Source organism: Petaurus breviceps, unplaced genomic scaffold (assembly GCF_028583685.1).
Source record: "Petaurus breviceps papuanus isolate PSGF00001 unplaced genomic scaffold, PetGlider_PUasm1.0 129, whole genome shotgun sequence".
In the NCBI taxonomy this organism is placed as follows: domain Eukaryota; kingdom Metazoa; phylum Chordata; class Mammalia; order Diprotodontia; family Petauridae; genus Petaurus; species Petaurus breviceps.
In genome coordinates this window covers 4,513,201-4,540,285 of record NW_027185665.1, presented here as the reverse complement: position 1 = coordinate 4,540,285, position 27,085 = coordinate 4,513,201, and the positions used below count along the sequence as shown (strand labels likewise).

The window sequence follows — 27,085 nt, the reverse complement described above, 5'->3', positions numbered from 1 at the left end:
GAATGGGGTACATACACAAATCCACACAGGCTTTGGCAATGAGTCAGTGCCACCCTGTAGAGACAAGCAGAACTGAGGAAGAGAAAACCACAGATTCTCTGAGAACCACAGAGAAGACTACTTCTTGCCATCTGGGCAACGCTCTAGGGAAGGGTGTTTTGGATCAACAACATTGACTGGTTACTGTCATACTAAGTCACTGCACCATCAACTCTGCATAGTTTTTCAGAGTACTGAAGGAGCAATCACTTTTTAAAGTTTTTTTCAATACCCTGAAATATAGTTCTTTCAGAATCTTCTGACTTAAATTCATAGTGTTTAGCTAGGTTCTTTCTCTCTTCACATTTCTTTATCTGTCTTGGATTTCAACTCCATGTCAATTCTTTCTGCCCTATCATTGCCCTTTTATTTTATTTTTAATTTTTTTCAATAAGAAAGCATTCATTTTCTATCCCTATCATCTCCTTTCATCAGAAGAAAAAAGAAAAAAAATTGTAACAAATACACATAGTCATTTCCACTTGAACATGACCCTCCTTTCACAAATCTCCTTTTAGGGGTGCAGGTTTACATTTGTACCAATAATATTTTAAGACACCCAATAGAAAATGTTTCTGAATCACCCTGAGAATCTCTGCAACCACCAGATCAATGTCTCCCAAAGCAGAGCTTAGAGCTACTTTCAAGAAGATTATGTCATTGAAAGTTTCCAGGGTCACCTCAGAAACAAATCCCAGATTAAATTACCCTTCTTTACTCCTAGTATACAGGAATCTATCGTCCTTTCCTTCCCTGGAGAGAAAGGAATCCAGAATTCAATTCAGCCGGTATTTATTATTAAGCATTTATTATTATACTACGTGCAAAGCATTTGTGCTAGGTTGTAAGGATACAAAAACAAATCTAGTGTAGATAAAATTTAATTCAGTTCAAGAAGCCTTTTTAGGTGCCACCTAGGTGTGGGCTGCGTTCGGGTAGAGGGGGGAAAAAGTGAAAACCCCACAGGGCATCACATAAAGTGTAAAGCAGCCACCCAGATTAAAAGGCTGCCCTCTCTAAATCTTGCTCTAGGTTGTTTTGGGAAGAGGACTGAGATGAGATCAGAAGGGTCACTGGAGCCATAGAGGATGAGGGTGGAGGAAAGAGGAATTTAAAAGTGTAAGAACCACAGGACAAGTGCAATTCCAGGAAACAAGGCTTAGTGGAATTGGCAAGCATGAGCGTTCTCCACATCCTTGGTTTCTGGGAAGCCTTTCAAATCCTCAGCCAATACGTGGTGCTGGCTCCTCCTTACTGGCGTTTAGGAATGGATGGCAAATTGCACTGGATTTTTAATTGGACTTACCTCTTTTCTTTAAAAAGAAAAATGGAGGTTGAGTTAGCTGGAAGGAAACTGTGTTCTCATGCGCCCCCCACTGGCCCACATGTGACATTAAGCCTCTTTACACTCAAGAAATCTCAGATGCCTGAATGGGGAAATGAGGTCATCTCAAGTCCCATTAGAAAGTCAAGAAGAAAATAAAAACCCAAATGTTTTCTTTTTGTGCGTTGGCACTTTCCCTTCTGTTAATAAACTGGAGGATTAACAGTAGTGTTAGTGAGAGAAAAAGAAAACAGTGAAATGGGAATTTGGTTTCTAAAAGCATAAATTTAGAGTGTGAAGAGACATGAGAAGTAATCTTTATCAACTCCCTCATTTTTCTATGAGGAAAAGTGAAACCCTGCCCAACGCTGAACAATTAGCAAGTGTCAGAGTCGAGGCTAGAACCCAGGATACTCAGGGACACAAGATTCTGGCTACCAGGCTGGGAGACTTTGTTAAGGCGAGGGTCAATTGGATCATCACCTTAGCTGGCACTTATCTACCCAAACATCTCACTCCATTCCCAATCTTGAGGGAGGGGGCAGAAATATGAAGCCCAGTGGCAGCTGGAAACTGGCTACCTCTCTCAGAGGGGACACAGAACCTCACTGCACTCAGACCTCAGACCCAAGATCCTCTTTCCTGTTATAACTCCCCAACATCCTCCTTTCCCTGCCTAAGTATTACCTGCCCTTTCTATCTGCCATAAATTGAATATGAGCATGAACCTTCATGCATCATCTACTCCATTAGAATATGAGTATCTTGAAAGTAGAGACTGTCTTCATTTTTTATTTGTGTCCCCAGTTCCTAGAAACTTACTTCACACATGGGAAATATTTAATAAATGTTTTTCAGTTCCATTCCACTGACTGAATCCCCACTCCCTTCATTTCCCTTCTGTGCTCTAGTCTTATGTGCAAAGCACTCAGAAGGGTCAGCCACATTTTGGAAAGGTTAAAGATGGAAGGCTGTGTCTTTACCATCCTTGCTACATGAAAGGAGGGCTCATTCCTATCGACACCTCCCACCCCCACCCCGCCCCATATCGTATTACCTCCTCTCATATAACCATTGTCCTGAGAGATGAGAGGACAGGGGACTAGGGATATGTAAAACTTTGCTTGGAGGTCAATAATTATAATTTACCTTTTATTGATTGCTGTTGTTCAATCATTTTTCTGACTCGTCATGACCTCATTTGGAGTTTTCTTGGCAAAGATACTGGAGTGGTTTGCCATTTCCTTTTCCAGCTCATTGTACAGGTAAGGCACTAAGGCAAACAGGGTTAAGACTTGCCCAGGGTCACATAGCTATTAAGTTTCAGAGGTTGGATTTGAATATACGAAGACAAATCTTCCTGATTCCTGGCACTCCATCTACTTACTATATACTCTATTGATTATAGCAATGAGAATAATCTATCCTCTCTAATTTCTTTTAGTAATTTGGAATTATATTATCATTTCTATTTTTTTCTATGAACTATTAGGATTCACTATTAAACTAAAGGGAGAATGATTTAATGATAAAAATGAAATCATCTTAAGAGATCACTTAATCCAAACTCCTCATTTTGCAGTCAAGGAACTGAGGTCTGGAGGGGGAAAGTGGCCAGAGACACACAGACTGACAATAGCAAAACTGAAATTTGAACCCAGAATTCCTTGGTTCTGTATTCTTGCCATTGTACATTATTTCTGAATTCGAAAATGCATAGCCTCTAATGTGTTAAGGGCTGGGTGTTCCTTAGTCTTTTTTTTTTTCTTTTTCCTACCATGGAGATACTGAGCTCTGCCCTATCATTCTAGGATTTGCAAGGGAGGCAAGGGTCCAGGCTGTCAATTACAATTATTCTCAACTTGTTCTCTAAGGTTCTCCAAGCTGTGACTTCCAGCAAAAGGCAGGCCCTTCCAAAATCATACTGTTCTCTGGTTTCCATGCCAACAAGAACTGTGCTGGGCAACTGGGCTCCTTCCACCAGGTCTGCCAGGTTTTCGGCAAATTCACCCTCCTCGGTCTGTAGAAAGGTCTAATGAATTATAATATGTCAGAGCTGGAAATTGCTTTAGAGAGCATCCAATCTAACCCCATCTTTTGATAAAAGAGGAAAATGAAGTCTCCAAAATGAATGGGATGGGCCAGCAAAACCTTAATTAGAAATTTTTGCACTTGGGGCAAGAGATAGGAAACACATTTTCATATGGACACTGGGTAGTGGAGGAAGATAGAGATTTCAGAATGCTGATATGACAGATATTGGGAAATGAGCTTATCCTAGGAAATCATCTTCTAATCTAATCCAATAGGTATCTTAAATAATTTCCTAAGTATTTATTGTGTGCTTACTCTGTGCAAGGCACTACAGCTGCAATAAAGTCCCTGTCCTTAGAAACTTAAAATCTACTGGAATGCGGGCGTGCACATTTGTGAATTGTTAAATGCAAAGTTTGAGGAGAGGGCCCTACCAGCTAGGGAAAACAGGAAAGGGTTAGACCAGGAGTGGGGAGCCTGCAGCCTTAAGGCCACACGTGGCCCTCTAGGTCCTCAAATGCAGCCCTTTGACTGAATTCAAACTTCACAGAACAAATCCCCTTAATAAAAGGATTTGTTCTGTGAAACTTGGATTCAGTCAAAAGATCACACCTGAGGACCTAGAAGGCCACATGTGGCCTTGAGGCCACAGGCTCCCCACCCCTGGGTTAGACTGTAGGAGGAAATAGAACATGAGATTAATCTTGAGAGAAGCTAGAGATTGATTCTAAGGGGCACAAATGAAGAGGAATATAGAAGACAGTTTGTACAAAGATGTGGGATTGGAAGATGGACAGTTAGAGACCACCAAATAGGACATTTTGACTGGAATGTAGAGCGTGGGACAGGGAGCAGTGTAAAATCATCTTGGAAGGTAAACAGGTGTCCAACTATGAATGCTTTTTAGTGTCAATATGAAGGATTTGTTACTTTATCCTAGAGGCAGGAAGGACTCATTGAATATGCTCAAGCAGGAGAGTGACATGATCAGATTTATGTTTTAGGAAGTCTGGAGTCAGGAGTACAAATGGGAAGCTATTATTCTCCAATTACCCAAAGGATATGAATGGACAATTTCAAAAGGAAGAAATTCAAGGTGTCTAGAATAAGAAAAAATTACTCTGCATCATTAATAATTACAGAGATGCAAATTAATATAACTCTGGGGTTCCACTTCATAACTACCAGATTGTCCAAAGTAACATAAGAGAAAATGACAAATTTGGAAGGAGCTGGAAGAAAACTGGAACATTAATATACTGATGGTGGAACTATAAATTGGTCCAGACATTCTGAAAAGTGATTTGGAATTATGCCCCCAAATTCACCAAACTGTGCATACCCTTTGGCCCAGTAATACTACTACAAAGAGATCAGAATAAGACACAAAGGGTCCATATGTACAAAACTATTTACAGCAGCTCTTTCTGAAGGAGCAAAGAACTGTAAACTAAAAAGGTGCCCATCTAATGGAATTGCTGAATCATATAAATGAAATGGAATACTTTTGTTCTCTAAGAAAAGACAAAACTAGGTAGATTTGCCTGAACTGATGCAGAGAGGAGTGAGAACTATGAGAACAATTTATACAATGATAACATTGTAAAGACATACAAGCTTGAAAGACTTAACAACTCTATCCAATGCCATGATCAGTAATGATGACAGAGAGCCAATAAGGAAGTAAGCTGTCTATCACTTAACAAAAAGGTGCTGGACTCAAGCTGCAAAATGAGGCTTTAAAATTTTATTTACTTTTAATTTATGGAATAAAGCAAGCATTTCCATAATATAGTAAAATAAAAAAAGATGACTTGCAAGAAACTGCAAATCTATTATGCATAACTTTCTTTTCCTTTTAAATATGTAATAAAGTTATCATGTAAATTTCTTTTTTTTTCTTCTCTCCCCACCCCCTGCCCTAAAGATGGATATCATTAGACACAAATATATATATAGATATATAAAATCATTCTATACATACTTCTATTTACTAGTTCTTTCTCTGGATGCAAATAGTATCTTCCTTCGTGTGTTTCTTGTTAATTCGGGTATTTATAATAGTCAAAATGACTTATTCACTCAAAGTTGTTCTTAAAACAACATTGTTGTTACTATATACAATGTTCTCTTGGCTCTGCTCATTTCACTCTTCAGTATTTCATGCAAGTCTATCCGTGTTCTTCTAAGATCATCGCGTTCATCATTTCTTATAGATCAGTAGTATTCCACCACAATCAGATACCACAATTTGTTCAGCCATTCCCCAGTTGACAGGCATCCCTGCCATTTCCAGTTCAAAAGGTAGGAAGAAGACCAAGAAAGATAAGTTTCAAGAAAATTGAGGGAAGAAAGAGTATCCAGGAGGAGAAGGCCAACAGTGTCAAAGACTGCAGAGAGGGCCTACGGATGAGGACTGAGAAAAGGCTATCAGATTTGGCAATATAGCATTTTAAAGGGGGAGCGTTCACTTTTAAGAAGATATACAAGTATTGTGTGGTCACTATGAGTCATAGCAGAAACCCCTGTAGGGGAGAGAACCATTCCATTCCACCAAGGGACCCTTGTTCTGAGCTCCTAAGGGTATCAATCCCATAACTGTTCATCATCTTCCCAGGCATGGCTTATATTTGTATATAGTTACTTACATATTTGTCTTCTCTCATTCGACTGTGAGCTCCTTAAAAGCAGAGGATTTGTTTGTTTCCCTCCCCACCCTCTCCTTAAATTTTTGCATCCCTAGGGCTTAGCACACTGCCAGGCACATCATAGACACTTAATAAATGGTTGATTATTGATTGACTAATAGGCTCACATTAGCTTCAAGGGTTTATCTCTCTCTACTAGATCTAGGGCACTGACTGTGTATGTGTCTATACTAATAACATTATTATTTGTTATCCTCTCTCTGCTTACATGTTCTCTTATTAATGGAAGTTTGAATTTTCTTTTTTTTCATTTTTCAAATGCTTTATTAGCTTCTGATTTATATCATTTACTTCCACCAGATTTTGAGTTACAAATTTTCTCCCCATTTTTCCCCTACCCACCGCCCCAAAATAGCAGTCCCACAAGATATCCCCTCCTCCAATCTCCTCTCTCCCATATTTTCTCCCATACCCCTTTTGACTTTTCCAGTGCATCTCTATGCCCCAGTGCCTGTATATCTTATTTCCCAATTACATGTAAAATAGTATTAATAATAGTGTATATATATGTATATGTATATATATATTGAAATATTTGATTTTAAAACTTTGAATTTCAGATTCATTCCCTTCCACCCTTGTCACCCACCCTTACTGGGAAGACAAGCAGTTCAGTATAGGTTGTACATGTGTAGCTAATGCAAAACATTAACATAGTAGATATATTGTAAAAGACTGACTATATTTCCTTGCCTCCTATCCCACCTCCCACTTATTCTATTCTCTACTTTGATCCCATCCCTTTTCAAAAGTGGGTGCTTTCAACTTCCCTCTCCTGCAGCCTGCCCTCCCTTCCATCATCCCCCCTCTCATCCCCTTCCCCCCTAATCTCTTGTAGGGTGAGATACCCTATTTAATGTGTATTTCATTCCCTCCCCGAGCCAAATTCAATGAAAATAAGTTTGACCCTTTGCCTTCCTATTCTTCCCCTCCATTGTAACCATTTTCCCTTGCCTCTTCTATATGAGATAGTTTACCCCATTCTGTCTCTCCCCATCTCCTCTCATTATATTCCTCTCTCACCTCTTAATTTCACCTTTTAAATATCATCCCTTCCTATTAAATTGGCCCTGTGCCCTCTATCTATGTATACCTGTAATCACACACACACATTCACATATGTATTCATATACCCGTATGCCTTCCAATATGGATGTGTGTGTGTATATATATGTATATATATATATATATTCCTTTCAACTATTTTCATACTGAGAAAAGTTTCATCAGTTACAATTATCATTTTTCCATGTGGGAATGTTAATAGTTCAACTTTGATAAGTTCCTTATTGTTTCTTTTCTGTGTTTACCTTCTCATGCTTCTCTTGCTTCTTGTATCTGAATGTCAAATTTTCTATTCAACTCTGGTTTTTTCATCAAGAATGCTTGAAAGTCCTCTATTCCACTAAATAACCATTTTTTCCCCTGAAACATGATACTCAGTTTTGCTAGGTAGGTGATTCTTGGTTTTAATCCCAGCTCCTTTGCCCTCCAGAATATCATATTCCAAGCCCTTCGATCCCTCAGTGTAGAAGCTGCCAGATCCTGAGTTATCCTGATTGTGTTTCCACAATATTCAAATTGTTTCTTCCTGGCTGCTTGTAATATTTTCTCCTTGATCTGGGAATTCCAGAACTTGGCTATAATAATCCTAGGAGCTTTCTTTTTGGGATCTTTTTCAGGAGGTAATCGGTGGATTCTTTCAACCTCTATTTTGCCCTCTGGTTCTAAAACATCAGGGCAGTTTTCTTTGAGAACTTCTTGGAGGATGATTTCTAGGTTCTTTTTTTGATCATGGCTTTCAGGTAGTCCAATCATTTTTAAATTATCTCTCCTGGATCTATTTTCCAGGTCAGTGGTTTTTCCCATGAGACATTTCACATTGCCTTCTATTCTTTCATTTGTTTGGATCTGTTTAACAGCATCTTGATTTCTCCTAAAGTCATTAGCTTCCATTTGCTCCAATCTAATTCTGAAGCAATGATTCTCCTCATTGAGCTTTTGAGATTCTTTTTCCATCTGGCAAATTTGGCTTTTTACAGCATTCTTCTCCTCATTGCCTTTTTGAGCCTCTTTTGCCATTTGAGTTAGTCTATTTTTTAAGGTGTTATTTTCTTCAGTCAGGCTGTGGACTCTTGTTTCGTAATTTTCTTGCATCATTCTCATTTCTCTTCCCAATTTTTCCTCCACTTCTCTTATCTGCTTCTTAAGGTCCTTTATGGCCTGTAACCACCTCATATTTTCCTTTGAAGCTTTTGGTGCAGGAGTTCTGACTTCACTGTCTTCCTCCTGGTCCATGCTTTGCTCCTTTTTGTCCCCAAAATAGGAGTCTAATGTTGGATTCTTCTGTTTGTTTTGCTTCCTTTGCCTGGTCATGTTGCCACTCAATTATTTGACTGGGCTTTTTGCCACAGTAGGACTCTGCCACCAGACAGGGGAGCTTTGCACCAAATGCTGGGGTTTTCTCAGATGCTGGAGGTATTAGTTGGGTGCCCTCTCTGAAGCCTCCACACGCTCTGGCAAGCTGGTCACACACCCCAGGCCCTCCACCCTAGACTGCAATCCAGATACAAGCAGGTTAAACCAAGAATGATTACCCTTCAGACTGTTGCTTGGTCCCCCTACACTCTGCAGGCCAGGAGCTAAAGCTGCCACGTGGCAGCAGCTGTCCACACTACACGGACTTCTCACTTTGTCCTTGACATCTATTTGTTGATAAGCCTGGAAATGGCCACAGCTGCTAGTGATCTGGAGTCCCTCCAGCCTGCGACTGGTCAGGTCCACCCTGGGACTAAAATCTTGGCATGGCCGAGAGCACTGTTCTGGCCAATTCCTGCTGGCTTGCCGAGCTGTCCTCAGTGGGAGGTTATCTTCTCTGTGTCATTTTGTGGGTTCTGTAGCTCTAAAGTTTGTTCAGAGCCCCCTTTTACATGGATTGGAGGTAGTGAGAGACAGAGCCCCCACGGAGGTCCTGCTTCTACTCTGCCATCTTGACTCGGAATTTTGGACTTTCCAAGGCTATGATTTCAATATTCCTGTCTTGCTTTTAGGACTTTCAAATGGAGTCAATGTGCATTCTTTCTCCCCTCACCCTTCAACTGTACTTTCTTCCCTGCTACATAGATCCAAACCTCTCCTCTGACAAGCCAGCATTAATCACCCCAGAGGAGGACCTGAAGGTCAATGGATTTTCTCTTATATAATGAAAGGGGGGAAATGGTAGCACTGAAAAGATGGTGAGCAATGGGGGATAGATAGTTTGTTGGCTAAAAAGAAGCAGGTCATTCATACTGCAGGATACAGAGGCCTCATTTAAATTCTTCCCCCTCATGGGAAAGGAGGAGAAAAATGACTCATGAATTTGGCAGGAAATGAAGAGCTGCTTCTTATCCCAGAATGGAGACAGGGACAGGGAGATGTTCTAATATAGTGTTTGCATTGTCATATCAACTGGTTCTGAGCTCTTGGCACCCACAGCTCCATCCAGTGTGAGCAGTCCATCAAAACCTCCAGTACAGGTCCCAACACATGTAATCCCCAAAAGTTGAATTGAAAAGATGTCGTTCAGTCATGTCTGACTCTTCCTGACCCAATGATGGGGTTTTCTTGGCAAAGATACTGAAGTGGTTTGCTTTTCCTTCTCCAAAGGATTAAGGCGAACAGGGTTAAGTGACTTGCCCAGGGTCACATAGCTAGTCCAAGGATAGATTTGAACTTGGGTTTTCCTGATTCCAAGGCTAGCACTCTGTGCACTAACCCTCACAGCTGCCTCCATCAAAATGTTACCAAATTGTAAACTCAGAGATAGTGCCCGCTCATGTGTCTCATCTCCCTAGCCATGCTATCTTGGTTACATTGCTACTGTTGCAGCCAACCTGAAGTTAAATAATTCCTATTTATGACTCAAGCTATGGGACAAGGTGCCCTGATACTGCAAAAGAAATTCCCCATTCAGAAACATGTCATTTGAACTTCATGTCTCCAGAAAAGTTCAATCCCTGCCATGGACAGACAAAAATAAACTTGCTTCTTTGGGGGAATTTCTGCTGGCCTAAAACATTTTTCAGTGACTCATTTCAGTGACCACATTTTTCGGTAACTACTTATAAAGCATCTGTTATGTGTCCAGCCCTGTGCTAGGCAATTAGGAGGAAATGGAAGTCCATGATAGAGGTCTTACTGCCTCCAAAGCCTGAGCTTCTGATTGGGGAGAAAACAATGACATAAATGGAACAATTAAGTGCTAAACATAACACTGTAGTGTCTGGTGAAACCCCTGCTGGATCTGAATTCAAATCCCACCTTTGTCCTTGTGTGACATTGGGAAGTTGCTTCACCTATTTGGGCCTGTTTCCTCATCTATAAAATGGACTTGATGGCTTCTAGAGTCCCTGTCAACTCTAAATCTGTTCCTGAAATGTGAAAAACAAATTAATCAGAAGCCTTCGTGGAGGAAATGGGACAAGAGCTAGGCCTTGATGGATGATCAGGATTTAGGAACCTTTCAATAACTAATTCAGCCCACCACTAAAGTCCTATTCTATGTTTCATTATTGTGCACTAGTGACCTTGAATTCTTAGAGACTATGCCAACAGAAGCTGACAAGCTGAAAGGATTTCTAGCACTGACAAGCAATACATCTAGTCCTATCTGGGAACCAGTCTATCTAAGTCTGAAGAGACTCATCCCTCACCCTAAGGACTGTCCCCAGAAGGATGGTGTAGTGCCATGGTGTCAAATTCAAATACATGGTGCCACTAAATCATACAATCTGCCAGCATATGGACTTAGAAAACCACATATTAACATTATCCGTGTTCTATTGTGTTTTTATTTTGTTAAATATTTCCTCAATTACATTTTTTTATCTAGTTCCCCATTTGAAAGTGTTGCACAGTGTCACTGGCACAATGAAGCCTTCTCGTATGTGTCTGCCACCTCTGGTATAGTGGATAAAGTACTGGTCTTGGAGTCAAGAAGAAAAGGAATCAAATCCAACCTTAGACGTTCACTGGCTAGATGCATCATTTAACCTCTCTGGGATTCTGCTTTTGTTTTTTATCTATAAAAGGAAAATGGCCATTAAGTTCCCTTCCCATTCCAAATCTATTACCTGATCAACTCATACAACTGTCTACAACTATCTTTAAGGCAGTCTTGAGCAGTTTGGGCTTCTTCAGTAGATGTGGTCCACACACAGATTAGTGAAGCATTGATGTGCTAAAATATACAGCTAGACATTTACATATTGCTTTATGGTTTTTTGTTGTTAAGCTCTTTCAAGTCGTGCCTGACTCTTCATGGCCTCATTTATGATTTTCTTGGCAGAGTTACTGAAGTGGTTTGCTGTTTTCTTCTCCAGCTCATTTTGCAGATGAGGAAACTGAGGCAAACAGGTTGGGTGACTTGTCTAGGGTCACACAGCTAGTGTCTGAGACCAGATTTGAACTCATGAAGATGACTCTTCCTGACTCTAGACTGCACCACCTATCTGCCCCCACTGTGCCACCTAACCACCCATTTTATGGCTTACACCACACTTTGAGCATATTATCTTATTTGATCCTCTGAACAGCCCTGTCAGTTAATGGACTACCAACCTATCTTTCTTCCTCTTTTCACTATGGCTCTTAAACCATTTCCATCATCCTCCCTCCTATTCAAAAGTCAATAAGAGATTAAGAAAACCCAGAATGTCACTCTTTCATGTGAGAGCAGCCTTCAGAATTTCTCTTCATTTCTCATTTTCTTCCCTCAGCTCCTTGGCCCTGACTCTGCATAACCAACAAACAGCTCCAACTCAGGTGATAGACCAGAGCTGATCTTTTCACTAGAAAGTGCAAAGAAAAGAAAAGAACATAAAATGTGGGTCTTTTCATATTCTCTACACCTTATGTTTTTAAAAATTAAAATAGGTTCATAAATTTTAAACACACTAATAAATTGAAAAGTTGGGATAAGAAGAAGAAAAGCGAGCAGGAGCGGCCTTGGAGTCAGGAGGACATGAGTTCAAATGTGGTCTCAGATTTGAACCCCAATTGCCTCACCTCCAAAAAAAAAAAAAAAGAAGAAAGGCTAGCCAGTTAGTGAGCTATGATAGAAAGATGCCTAGACTGGGAGACAGTAGAGAACTGGGTATGAATCTAGTTATGACAATTACTAGTTGTTTGATCCTGTGCAAGTCATTTAATCTTTCAGAAATTCATAATCTCATAAATGACGTGTATATATACCACTCACTAACTCTGTGCCAGGCACTGTTCTAAACAGTTTACAATAATTGTCTCATTTGATCCTCACAACAATTCTAGACAGTAGGTGCTATTGTCATGCCCATTTTGTTATTAAATTTATTATTGTCCCCATTTTACAGATGAGGAAACCAAGGCAAACAGAGGTCTTGCTCAGAGTCACACAACTAAAATGTCTGAAGCCAGATTTGAACTCAGGTCTATCTTGACTCCAGACCTGGTACTATATCCACTGTACCACCTAGCTGCCTTTATACTTAGTTTCCTTTTCTGCAAAATAGAGATAACAGTGCCAGTAACACCTACCTTATATGTCTTTGGAGTAGGTGTATGTAAGTACTTTGTAAACCTAGAGTCCTATATTAATGTATCACCTATTGTCATCTACCTCCCACCTCTACCTGCTAAAACTCCACCTAATTACCAATCCTTTGACCCAACAGTAATACTATAATATTCACCAAAGAACTCAGAAGAAAGAGGTAAAGGACCCATAGGTACCAAAATATTTATATTTTTTTCTGTAGTGGCAAAGAACTGGAAACCAAGTGTCCATCAATTTAGTCAATGGCTGAACAAATTGTTATGAATAAACATAATGGAATATTATTATTGTGCCTTGTGGCATGACAAAGAGACAGTTTCTGAGAGGACTGGGAAGACTTATACGAACTATGCAGAGCAAAATGGGCAGAACACTGTACATAATAACAAGACCGTAAAAACAAACGACTTTGAGAGCCTTAAGACCTCTGATTAATGTGACAAGAAGCTATGAATCCATAGGGCTGATGAGGAAGCATGTTACTCATGGATATTGCCTATGCTATCACCAAGGAGTGATGGACTCAAGGCACAGAGTGAAACATGTATTTTCAGGCATGGCCAATGAGAGAACTTCATTTGCTCATCCTTTATATTTCTTACAAGGGTTTTCGTTTTCTTCTTTCTTTTTCTGATGTTGGGGGTGAATGAAAGAGAGTGACTAGCAAGAGGTTACCAGGGGGAAAAAAGAAAAGAGGGTCCCTAAAGTATTTTTTAAAATACTCAAAACAAAAAAGAAAAAGTATTAAAATGCACGGAAGAGGACAGAAAGAAGCAAGTAGGACAGTTTTGAAAATTACATACTGAAGTTATTTACTTTAAAAGAAAAATCAGACTAGCCGTGTGACTTTGGGCAAGTTGCTTAACCCCAATTGCCCTGCATAACCCCCTCCAAAAAAGCAAAAAAGAAAAAGAAAGAAAAATCAAGATGTACGTGGGATTTGAATGTTCATTCATAAGGCTGTTCTCTTTTGTATAAGTAAATTCTAGTTTTATTTGGTTAAATTTGGAATAAATTTTTAAAGGAAATCCTACCTATCCTTAAGGACTCAGTTTAAATGTCATGACTTTCCTGATTCAACCCTAGCAAAAAGTTCTAACCCTTTTCTGAACTCCTCATGGTATTTTTAATAGTAATAATAAATAGCATCTACATGGTGCCTACTATATTCTAAGCACTACACTAAGCGCTTTACAAATAATGTCATTAGATCTTCACAACGGCCCTGTAGGTAGGTATTATTATTATTATCCCCATTTTATAGTTAAGGAAACTGAGAAAGACAAAGGTCAAATGACTTGACCAAGGTCACACAGCTAGGCAGTATCTAAGGCCACATTGGATTAGCCTGACTCCAGACCCAGTATTCTATCTACTGTGCCACCTACCTTCCCCAAGAGGTACTTTGTACATCTCATAATTTCTGTTTTGTATTAAACTAATTTGTGTAAATGTCCCAATTAGATTGTAAGTTTCTTGAAGTTGGGGACTATTTCTTTTTTATGTTCTTCAGCACCAGCCACAATACTATGAATGCTGCTCAAACATCCAATACTCTCTCCCTTTCCTCTGACCAAGATTATACAGTTACCGAGATGATGTTCTATACTAAAGCTAATCCATCTTCCTGTGAGCTTGATCTCATCACCCTTCCCACCTCCTCTGCAGAGACTAAAAACATGCTCAGTTCTTTTCAATCTTGAAAAAACAAAAACTCTTTATCTTAACCCTTCAATTCTATCTAACCAATGCCCAGTCTGACTTTTCTCCTTCACTGTCAAACTTTGGGAAAGTCTTCTATGCTGCCTCCTTCTCTTTGCCCCTCACTCTGTCCTCAACTTTCAGTATCCATCCTCACCAGTCTACTGAAACAGCTCTTTCAAAACTCACCAATACCTCCTAAAGAAAAAATCTAATGGGCATTTTTTTCAAGACTCATTTCTCTTGAGGTTTTGGCAGTATTTAACATCACTGGTCACATCTTCCTTTTATATTTTCTTCCTTTGACTTCAGAGATTCTATAGTTACCTGGTTCTCTTACTCAGTTTCTAACTTCCTTCTCCTTTCCTTCTTTTTCCATATCTTCTTCCTTATTCCTTAATGAAGTATTTGAATAGATCTCTCCCAGGCCCTCTCCAGGAAAACAATATAACCAGCAACTACAACGATGGGAATTGAAAAAAACAGCCACTACAAAACAATGAAACTTAACACTGAGAAATTAAACAGAACAAGATTGACTTGTTCCTTTAGCTCCTTTGCAAAAGTAAGAATTCATGGGTGTGGAATATTACCTATAATATCTGGTTGTTGGGTTTTTTCTTTTTCCTATGTATCTGTTGGTTTTGCTGAATTTTTTCTCATAATTTTTTTTTTGCTTTTTTGAGGGGCAATTGGGGTTAAGTGACTTGCCCAAGGTCGCATGGCTAGTAAGTGTTAAGTGTCTGAGGCCGGATTTGAACTCAGGTCCTCCCGAATCCAGGATTGGTGCTCTATTTACTATGCCACCTAGCTGCACCTCCCTTAATTCTTTTTAAAAAATGCTTTGTTACAAGAGATGGCTACTCTATTTCATATTTCTAAACTTTTCTTATGTTATTTTCTTCCACAAATTCTTTCATCCAAGCTGGACCATCTCGTACTTTGCCATGTGTGCCCTTGTTTAAGCTTTCCCTGTGTCAAAGACTTCCCTCTACTAATCTTCAACTGTTTGATTGCTTTAATTAATCCTTTAATACTCCACTGAAAGGCTATCTCTTCTGCAAAATTTTTGCTGATTTCCTCCACTTGGTAACCTTTCTCCTGGACTCCCCTAGACCTCATATAAAATATTTGGTGCCTGTCTAATGCACTTATATTTTAAGGGGTTGCTGGGGTTTTTTGTCATTCATCTCAAAGACTCTCATGATTAGCACATGTTGAAGGGAGCTTGGAGAATCTATCTAGGGTTTTGTGGTATCTTTCTGGTCTGGATCTGTGGTATCTTTCTGGTAAGGATCTGTGACCTAGAGACTTGTTCTACTTAAATACTTTTATTAATGGTTTCTGACAAAGTTTAGAGGGAAGAAAATTTCCCCTCCAATAGGTTTCAGAACACTTTACTTAAACAGATCTAACAGAAATGGAGTTGGGCAGTGTGGTGTAGTGGAAAGAATTGAAGTTTGAGTTTGGAGACCAAGGTTCAGATCTGAGCTCTGCCACCTACTAGCTGTGTGACCTAGAGCAAACTATTTTGCATCTCTGAGTCTTCATTTCCTCATCTTTGAAAAAGGATGATAATGTTTACCATGACTATTAGAGGATCAGACACCTAGGGCAGCAAGGACCTCAGAGGCCATCTAGTTCAAATACTGTCATTTTGCAGCTGAAGAAGCTGGAGCCTGGAGAGTTTAAGCAATGGGATAATCACAAAGGTAGTAAGTCTTCTGCCTCCACTGTCCATATTCTTTCCATTACGACACACTGCTTCCCTCACAGGGTTGTTGTGAAGATCACTGCAAACCTTAAAGTTCTATATAAGTCTGAGCTTTATGATCTGAGTATTATAATAATAAATCAAAAATGAAGGATCACAAAATCAAGTGGTACTACCTTTTTTTCCTTTTTTCTTCTTTCTCTTCCTCTGCTTCCATTTCCAACATCATCAGGCATTTCACTGGAATATATAAAGAATAATTTACATGATAAAATCTTCAGTTAATTTCCCATATGATCACACACCATCTCTATGTTTTGATGTTGTTTTCAAGATAACTAAAGTGATTCAATGAAGAAAGCACTTCCTTTGGACTTAGAGGACCTGGGTTGAATCTCAAATCTGTCACCCTCTGTTTGACTTCAAAGAAGTTAACTTGACCACTCTGGGGGCTCAGTTTCTTTATAGAAGAAATGAGTTGAACCAGATGGACTCTATAAAGTACCTATGATTCTACCATAGAATACTGAGACCAGCTCCCTACTGGCAAGCATTCAGGTCACAAACATAAAATGAAAAGAAAAATGTTATTGAAACACGAGACAAAGCAAAACAGAACACTTGGAGAAGAGAGAGATGCCCTCCAATGAGCGTTCTTTTCCAAAGCTCTTAATAAGAGTTAAGAGGCAGTTTCCTGCCCTTTTGTAGTTCCCAGGTCTTCTCACTAGGTGCCGCTGCCACCAGGCATTGCTTTCATTTATGGCTCTTGTCTGTCCCACCAGCCAATATGGTTTTCTCTCGTGTGTATGTGTGTGTGTGTATCTCTGTTACTAGACAAAGAAAACAGTGTGATAGAGAAGGTCACAAGATGATAGGTTTAGAGCTAGAAGGACCATAGGCTCAGAGAAATTAAGTGACTTGTCCAAGGTCCTGCTGGTGGTAGGGACAGAGACAGGATTTGAACCCAGGTATTCTGACTTCAGACTGCCAGTGCTTTTCCACTATACCACATCATTTCCACAGTCTTTCCTGTCTAGTAAGAAAGCATCCTTCCTGCTGCATCCCAGGACCAGACCAAAGACTTCATCTCACTGTGACTATTCCTCTTTGCCACCTCTGCCACTGAGACATGGAGAGATCTGCCCATCTTGACTGTTATTCTTCCTCCAACACCTGATGAGGGGCATCTTCCACCTGGGGAACTATCTTGGCTTATTTAGGAGCTCATGGTTTTGCATAGCTTGAATTAGAGTCCACCTCCAGGGATCACGTGTAGAATGAGTCTATAGGGAACATTCTATAGAGCCTATGCTGTGTTGTCCAGGCCATTTCTGGGGAAATGTGCTCCTTTCTAATGAGTTGGTGCTTCAGGAATGAGGAAGCAATCCCCTAATGACACCTGGGTCAGAAGAGCTGATGACTCCATTGACCTGGGGAGTGATGGCCCTGGCTCTCCTCTTCTCTTCTCTTTCTGCCTGAGGATCATCTCAGAAATATTTCGAACCACTTCCCATAATGGGGGGAGGAAGAACAAGTATCCCTGACTCCCTCCCTCTCCTCTTGGCACCATCACCACGTTCTTGGGTTTGAGTCTATCTGGTCATCCCTGATCCGAGGTGAGTGAAAATCCATCTTGAGATAGATGTGTCTAGGCTTGGGAACCCACCTGGCGAATTCAAGAGGTTTAGAGTTCTAACATGTTAGTGCTGACTACATTTCAGAAAGAGTCCCAGACAAGCACCCCAGCCTTCTTAGAGACCATGACAGGTGGCTGAAGGATGATAAGCCCCAATTCCTAACCTTGCATTCAATAAGAGAAGAAAATCTGGAATTTGGGGGAGACAATGACGAATCAAGTTGAAATACAAAATACTGCAGGTGGATTCATGTTTAAATGCTCTAAGTAGTAACCACCAGCCAGGTTTGATAGTCAGTAGCACTATCACTTATTTAAATTTGTTTCTGTCTTCTTTTGTGTATAGGAAATATATACCTGTCCCATGTAGTGGTTACATTGTTTCAGTCAAGCCTGATTCTTTGTGACCCCATTTTTGAGGTTTTTCTTGGCAGACACTGGGGTGGTTTGCCATTTCCTTCTCCAGCTCATTTTACAGATGAGGAAACTGAGGCAAACACTGTTGAGTGGACTGCCCAGGGTCACACAGCTAGTGTCTGAGGTCATATTTGAACTTGGGTCCTCCCAATCCCAGGGTCTGAGCTCTATCCACTGAACCCCTTAGCTGCCTTGTGTTGTACATTTAGTAACTTTCCACTTTTGGGAAACCCTAAACATGAGCTAAAAATAAATAAACCAACAAATGAATGAATGAATAATTGAGCAAGTAAGTAAATAAACAACACCCACTCCCCTCTTCCCATAAACTCACATCCCATCATTTAGGTTATAATACACACAAACTAATACAGATTAGAGTGTAATAGAGGCAAAGGTGAGATTCAAACAGGAGATTCCAGGAAAACAGGAGAGAAAAACCACTTTCAAGGGGAAGAAGACAAAGCAAGGCTGTGCAGCTGAGGCAGCAGCTGAACTGAATTGAAGAGAAAGATTCTGTCCAAGTCCTGTTCCAGGGCAAGTGTCTCTTCGTTCTCCCTTGGTCATAACTCTAGTACCATAGAACCAAATGGGGATTTTCCTCTCACTGAGGCTACTCTGCTTTGTTAGTCTACACTCCTCCCCTACATCTCAGGACTTCTGGCTTACCAGAAACTCACACAGGAAGCAGGCTCCTGAAACGCCCCATCTTCAAGAGACTCATTGTCTCCAATTCCCCACTGGGGATGTCGAATACAGGTCTTGATGTCTTTTTATCCTTCTGAGAGGTGTGTCCTCCAAAGGAAAGGATCCTCCTGGCTCATTCAGGAGCACGTAAGCCCTTCAGCTCTACTTCCTCTCCAACTCTCCTCTCTCTCTCTAGCAACTGCACAGCATTATCCAATCATTCAAAGCTGTCAACAATCCTAAGGCTATTGGAGGCTCTTGGGGTGGGAAAATGGAATGGGATGTTCGGTAGAGCACAAGGGAGAAAGATCCCAGTACTAGCTACGCATAGCTATCTGGGTTCAATGTTATTTGCTCCTATCATCCTGTAAACTCTGGGAGGTCAGGGCCCATAGGTGAATGTCTCATCTACACTTTGCATTTCCGCCCCCCTTCCCCCTTCCCTCATGCCCAGCACCTAATGCAGAGTTCTATAGGTACTTTTTCATAAATATTTATTGAATCAAATAGTAATAATATAACTTAATAAATGCTTGTAGAATTAAAATTGGATTGCATTTCCAAGATAGTACTTTCAAGGACATTCTATAGAAATGACTGTAGACTATGGGAATCAGCAAATCCATCCCCCATTAAAGTCCCACGTCAGTCCAGGAGCCCAACCTCACTACTTCCAAAGAGGCCAGCATAGAAGATCATGAGAGGGAAGGAGTTACCCCTAGCTTAGGTAACCAACACAGCTACAGCAATACATGAGACAGAGGAAGACAGCCACCACTCTATTCAGTGACAACTAATGTCTCTTTATAACCACAGAAGGATGTCAACAAAAATAATATGTCTTTTAATCTCCCAGGAAACTGATTCATCTCCAGGACTCTGCAGACATGTTATTCTTTTGTTGCTGTTCTCAGTGTATAATTTTTCAGAATTCCAATTCAGTTTCATTTTTGTGGGCAAATGGGTGACTTTGAAACATACTCAGAAGCATCAGTATTTCCACAGATAAAAGCCTGGCACATGGCCCTATGAATATGAGGATTAATGATGGTTATGTCCACAGCTCTCGATATAGGTTAGTCTGGGTCACTGTTTGCAAATATAAATTGATCTACCCCTGCAATATCAGGCAACTTTGACATTTTCCTCTATATCTCCATGGATAGGAACTAGATGGGGATTTTATTGATGGAGGGAATTCCCACACCTTCTTTACAACTGAACATCTAAGAGAGATGCCTGGGGGAACATGGAGAAATTAAGTGATTTGCCCAGGGTCACGTGACATAGACAATATGTGTCAGAGGGGGCACTTGACTTCAAGTCTTTCTAACTCCAAGAGGGACACGTATATTTTCTATTAATTTTATTGGTGCTTTTACATGCATATAATAAAGCATTCCTTCCCATTCTGCCTCATTAACTCTCCTGCTGCTGCTGTTTTCCAGGGTTTCTTATAACTTCCATATTTTGTTCTTAATGATTTAATTTCAAACCCAGCTCTGGAAGTTCCCAAATTGGGTGATGCCATCCCTTGGGGGGCATGAGAATGATCCAGGGGGTGGTATTGAGGGGCACTGGATAAAAATAAGGGGGTGATGGAAGCATAAGGAAAGAAGAGAAAATAAAAAAAATTTTTTAAAACCATTCGTACATGTTTCATCTGTTGTGTAACAGAGTTAAAGTCATAGTGATTACATCATTTTTCAAATAAACACAGTGCAAATTATGACCAATAAGTGGTCAAGTCTGAAGAAAGGTCTTAACAAGCAAGTATTGCTACATATTATCAGGAAGTTCAGCAGGGAAGCTCATGGATCAGCAGGAATATGCATTTGTAATGACTTATTTATAATATGATACTATACAGTTACATGAAGCAATAGTGCATCATCAAAACTTTAATGCAGAGGGGCGGCCAGGTAGCACAGCGAGGAAGAGCACCAGCTCCAGTGTCGGGATGACCTGGGGATCGAATCTGGGCTCAGACTCTTAGCATCCACCCAGAAACACCTGGCCATGTAACCTTGAGCAAGTTACTTAACCCCAATTGCTTAGGGGTGGCCAGGTGGCTCAGTGAGTAAGAGCACCAGCTCCAGTGTTGGGATGACCTGGGGATCAAATCCAGGCTCAGATACTTAGCATTACACCCAGAAATAACTGGCCATATAAACTTGAGCAAGTTACTTAACCCCAATTGCTTTAAAAAAAAAAAAACTTCAATGCAGGAAAAAACCTACAAATTTACAATAAATATTAAATTCAAGATGTGTCATTTTTTAAAAAATACTTCATATTTTTTGGAATGACACAAATTTCAAAAAACTATTAAAGAGTTAAAGAAAGAAGATTTCCAGGGGTGTGTTGAATAATTTTTTTAAAGGGGGTGGTAGAGCAAATAAGTTTGGGAACCTCTATCCTATACCAAGCTGCCATCTTGTTTAAAGACAATCAAAAGCTAGAAGGTGCTAAAGTCATATGAGCATCCAAAATAGTCTTTTTCTCTGATGTTATTAGAAGAATTGACAGAACATTGGAGGTGGCAGCTAGGTGGGCAGTGCATAGAGCACCAGCTCTGGAGTCAGAAGGACCTGAGTAAAAATCTGGACCCAGACACTTGCTGGCTGTGAGACCTTAGGCAAGTCACTTAACCCTTATTGCAAGAAGAAGAGGAAGGAGGAAAAAGAACATTGGAAAAGAGAATTTTTTTTAATGTAGATAGCACTTTGTGACCAGGCAGGTATTGTAATAATATCCTTTTCAGGAATCTTTAGTAATAATGATGTGGCCCCCTCTAGAACTACTCTTCTGAATTCTCATTTGCATTCAGAGGTTCTATCCCTAACAGGGTAACTACACCCAAGTATGAGGTACTCTTTGGGTCCTAATTCCAAAACTAGTTCACAAGCACCAACTGATGCACTTACCTTTGTTGTTGTTCATGCCAATGACATCAGGAGGGTGATGTCTTGACTCACTTGTGAATTGGACTTAAATGAGGCAGAGCTGCACAAAGTTGTCAGCCTCACTCTCTGCTTCAGAGCCATCTAAGTTCAGAGGCAAGACAAAATTCAACACGACTGGATGCAGTGGGTGACCCTTGTTTACCTCTGATAAGAGGTCACTAGACACAATTAGTTTGAAACAAAAGTTGTTTACGAAGTTGTCATAGTAAGAGCAGTGATTTGTGATGTTAATGGGATATCAGATCTTCTCCACCCATTAATAGGCCTATGTGCCCAGCCTGGATACATCCTGAATCACATAGAGCCCACTGGGGGAGGAACTTGCTTAAAGAGAAGCTTGCTTAGGAGAGGCTTGTGTGTAGGAAGGTTGTCACACATTTTGGTGCTAACCTAATGAGACACTGAGTCACGAGGGTTGTGATGTCTTCTGAGAAGTGATGGCTCTGAGAAATGTATATGTATTCTGAGTTGGTACTTTGCTTTGGGGGTTCGCTCATGAGAAGGACTATTTGATTTCCTGATCGAGACTGAATAGCCAGTTGCTCAAAGCCCCTGACTACCAGATGTTGTCTGTGCTCCCTCAATCCAGTGATGGACGTAAAGTGTATAACAACATTGCTATGCTCAGACAGCTGGAGTTCTGTCTGTTGGTCTTTGTGCTAATCTCTCTGCTTGTATTTTCTCTGTATTTTCTCCAAGTTCATGGTGCTGATCTTTCCCCTGAACTAGTGAATGTAATTAAAAGTAGGATTGTTAACTCCCTTTTTCAGCAGTCTTTCCTTTAAAAAGCAAATCAAAGAACCTATGCTAGCAGGCCATCCTGGGTGTGCTAGGGTGCTTGCTGTCACATGGTTGCAAAATATTTCTACCATAAACTTGTGATGCCTCTCCCCAAAATCCAGTCAGTATCAATTAGAAGAATAGGCACAAACAAAGTACATCGATAGCAAGATGTAAACACAGGGACCATATCTGGCCGAGGTAACTCCTTGTTCCCATAGGGATGAGCTCTGACAGCTTTTCTCTTCTTATAGTATCCTTGTGCTGCTCCTCACTGTTTGTAGGGTTTCTGCTTAGCAAGTCGCTAGTCGGGCACCCTGTGCTTGCTCATGTCTGCCACTCTTCACTCATAATTGGCTCTTTTCTCTTCTGCCAGGGGCTTCTCAGCCCTGTCTCTACTGACCGGATTCCATGAAGCTGCCTTCTACCGGTACCCCAACTTTTTCTATCTGCCTATAACCATTCTTCCTCTGACATAATGAGTACTTCAGAAGTTCAGAGGAGAGAGAAATTATTGTGAACTTGAGCTGTCATGGAAAGCTTCATAGAACTCAGCAGACATTAAGTGCCTACTATATCAAGGCACTGAACTGGAAATACACGGACAAAAGCAATAGCCCCTGTTCTCAAGTTTACATTCTACTAAGGAGATTAAAGATATATACAAGTGAATTATATAAAAATAGTTTCAAGAGAGAGAAGGAATAAGGAAAGGCTTCGCGTAGGATGCAGAGAGGCAAAGAGTACCCAACGTAGCAAGGAGAATACCAAGGAAGAAAAATACCTGGTTCCTAACTTCAAAGAGTTTACAACCTAATTTAGACTAGAAGGTATACATATGTAAGTACCTATCATGCTGCCTTGTATATAGTAGTTAAGAAATCTTTGTTGATTTGATGGAAGAATAGGAAGTCAGTCTATGCCTCTGTATGTAGCCATGAGGCAGCAGAATCAGTGAAGCCCACAAACATCTTATTCACATGAGTCAGGGACACCACCCCCTTATTTCTCAGTCTCAACTATCTACTATACTGTACTACATACTATCATATACTCTATAAGTAGGGGGGAACACTCAATCCATGATGCTTCCTGAGTTTAAAATCCACCCATGTTGTCTATTTCTAGAATATCCTGTATGAAGAAGGGGCTTGAGTGTAGACTCTACTCATGAAGACTGCAACTTACAAATTGCCTGAAGCAAATTACAATGGAAAGAAGACAGGCTTAGGACTCAGGATCATCAGATTCCCTGGATTCAAATCCCACCTCCCTGTTCACCACCTGTATGATCTTGAACACTCGATGAATCAACAAGCATTTATTAAGCAGAAATCTTTAACTATCTGTCCTTGCTTTGTGCCCACTTAGGGAACAGAAACTACTGAGGGCAGCAGACAATGGCTTGAGAACTTGATCAACAACGTTAGTGTCAGTCAGGAAGAAGTCCTTCTAAGTCAATTTTGCCTGTCATCTGTTTGCTAACCCTTCCTTTGAGACGGACTGACTGTCTGGGGGTGGTGAGAAGAAGTGGAAGTGGGGAGGGATTCCTCTTGGTGGCCAACCGCGGCTGGTGACTCACATTGCTCAGACGTCTGGTCCATTTCCCGGTTTACAGACAGTCCACACCTGTAACATTGTGGAGAGCCCTTTAAATGCACCTGAGAAGCCACCAGATGTCACTGTTATGCCATCTAGTAGCGGTGCCCAACTTTTCCCCATCTAGGACACACTCGTGAACTTTTCCCAAAAAATATGTTACATAAGTGTTTGGCAGTGAAAAGGGTGCTTATATGCTTCCCTTATTTCCATCATCCCCTCACCCCCAACCCAACAATGAATCCAACAGATACAACCACATCCTATTCCCCACAATCACCCAGAGACACAAGCACACAGACACATACGCACACGCACACTCCCTTCCCCTCCCCTCTCACAATGCTTCCATCCCTTTCCCAATGACCCTGTATGTTACAGACTGAGCAATGAAAGATAGGAGTTCGATCCTCACTTGGGCAAACAAGTTTATGTCTTCCAGCCTCTGTTTCCTTGTTTGTAAAATGGGAAGAGAGATTAGATGATTTCTAAGGGCCTTTCTAGTGCTTAAATTTTTACATTCTGCTTTTCTCCCTATCCCAGTCCTCACAACCTCTGCTACCTTTAACTGTTCTTGGTTTTTTTTTATTGGCAATAACCCCGGGCAGGGAATGGCACATAGTGAACTCCCATGATCACCTTATGAGTCATTGTGGTATGGTAAAGGAGCTCAGGATTTACCAGTCAGACACCTATAAGAGTCCCAGTTCCAAAACATCAGCATGATGATTGTGAATTAGTCATTTAACTTTTGAGTATCAATCTCTCCATCTGTAAAATGGGGGTAGTAATATGCTACCTGCCTTCAGACCTGCTGTGAGGAAAATGCACTGCAACGCACTACATAAGTGTGACATGTTTCTCTTTTCCCAATAGACCTCGAGCTCCTCAGAATCAGAGGCATGCTAGTCCTCTAGTTTCCTAGGGCTTGGTTGGGTCTATCCCTCTCTCTTAGTTTAGAGGGCAGAGGCTTTAAAAAGAGCTTTAAGGAGGTTACCATGGGAAAGCACAACAAAACAAAAGAGCACAGAGCTGGGAATCTGCCGAGTAAAATCTTACCCTACAGTAGTTTTCAGACTGGTACTAGCCACAGACTCGATACTGATCATTTTAGTTTGAGTGTCTGGTTCAAGATGATATTTTCCCATCTGGGCCCCCAGGATTCCTCCCTGGGCCCAGTCTGGACTCTTGTCTGTATCCTGGAATTCCCTCTGACTGGTGCCCTGACCCACTTTTGTGTCTGAGTCCTTATTGTGAAAAACATTGGCTCACTAGCTTATTGTTAAGGCTGGTTTTCCTTTGTAGTTCTAATTTCCACCTACTTCTGGGCCCCTTGGAGGCAGCTCTCATCTGAGCTCCTCATGATCCCTTTAACCTCCCACCTTACATAGTTCATCCTTTGAGCCCCAGTGTTCAGGACCAGCTCATCTTGTCCTCTTTCAGAATCTCTCAGCCTTCCCAGTAAGTGCCAACTTCAGAATCCCATCTCCCTCAGGCCATTTGTAGAATAGTGTGAGGCCCAGGAAACCAATAATTGGTCCCTCGTTCTTGGAGCATCTTGTCAGCTTTGCCCATTTCCCTATGTCATCATTTTGATGAGTCAGGTATTCTTCACTCCACCTTTGCTTTCTAAAATGCCACCTTGCCATTTTATATAAATGTGTGTAGACGGTGAGTAATAAAATAATACACTTAGAGCTGGGAGAGACTTTATCCACTGTCTGGTCCAGCCTTCTTATTTTAGTAATGAGAAAATGGAGGTTAAAAGATGATTAAGTGGGGGTGGCTAGGTGGAGCAGTGAATAAAGCGCTGGCCTTGGAGTCAGGAGGACCTGAGTTCAAATGCAGCCTCAGACACTTAACACACAGACCAAAAAAACTAGCCATGTGACCTTGGGCAAGTCATTTAACCCCAATTGCCATACCTTCCCCCCTCCAAAAAAAATCACAGTTAAAAAAAAAGATGATAAGTGATTTGCCCATTCCCATGTCCTGTCTTACACAGGTAGTAAGCATTTGAAACAGGATTTGAACTCAGGTTCTTTGACTCCAAAGTGGGTGCTCTTTGCACACTATCTGAACACAATTTCTACACAAGAAACAAAAGGTTATTTTATCAGGAACAATAAAGAAATCCAAAACATCATGCACGGTTCATAGGCACAACATTCCCAGGAACCTCGGGCACAGTTAGCTTAGGACAAAACTCAACAAAATTTGTCATCCGGGCCCTTCAAAGACCTACAACCCATGTGAGAATATTTGATTCCAGGTCCTCTGATTCTCTCTTTTCCTGTTTTCAGGCTTCTTTGCTCAATATTTTCCTACTTTCCAAGAAGATAGAGATGCAATAGATTAAATTGTGCAAAGTAGATCACATAGTGCTAATATGACTAAGACACGAAAAAAAAACATCTCGAATGCTGGCATTTCAGGCACTGAAGTTCTAAGCAGAGAAAAATACTTTCAGATAGGGAGACCTTGCTTTTTCTGCATTCCTTAAAGTCGTGCTGTGTTGGCAGCCATCCCCTTTACCTAAGGACTGGCTACCTAAGAACACATGAGAATAAAGGACATTACTATTCATTGATCTAGTTCTCATCCCCTCCACTCACTTAAAGTTTGGGTTTCTTAGGACCTGACTTCTGCAGGTTCAAGAAATTCTGGTTGAGTTCATACTCTCCCACCCACGTGTCTGCCTTCAGTAGTCAACCAGAAGACGTAGTTAGTTCCAAGCAATGTCATTTAATGAAATGGCATCTTAGAACAGCAGCTATAAAACATTCCTTCAGAAACCTGGGACTTCACTCTCCCACAAATACACACAGGAGTGGACACAACCATAATATTTTTGTTGTTTAGTCATGTGCAACTCTTCGTGACCCCATGTGAGGTTTTCTTAG

The 27,085-nt window shown here is 40.7% G+C and overlaps 1 long non-coding RNA gene across 1 annotated transcript; it reads right to left on the bottom strand.

The window, feature by feature from the left end:
* Nucleotides 1-10,928: 10,928 nt before the first annotated feature.
* On the bottom strand, nt 10,929-19,036 carry LOC138173736 (uncharacterized). The gene is made up of 3 exons (XR_011171501.1): nt 18,820-19,036; nt 16,274-16,337; nt 10,929-11,168 (listed from the first exon to the last, which is right to left on the bottom strand). It is a non-coding gene; the product is annotated as an uncharacterized lncRNA (long non-coding RNA).
* Nucleotides 19,037-27,085: the final 8,049 nt, after the last annotated feature.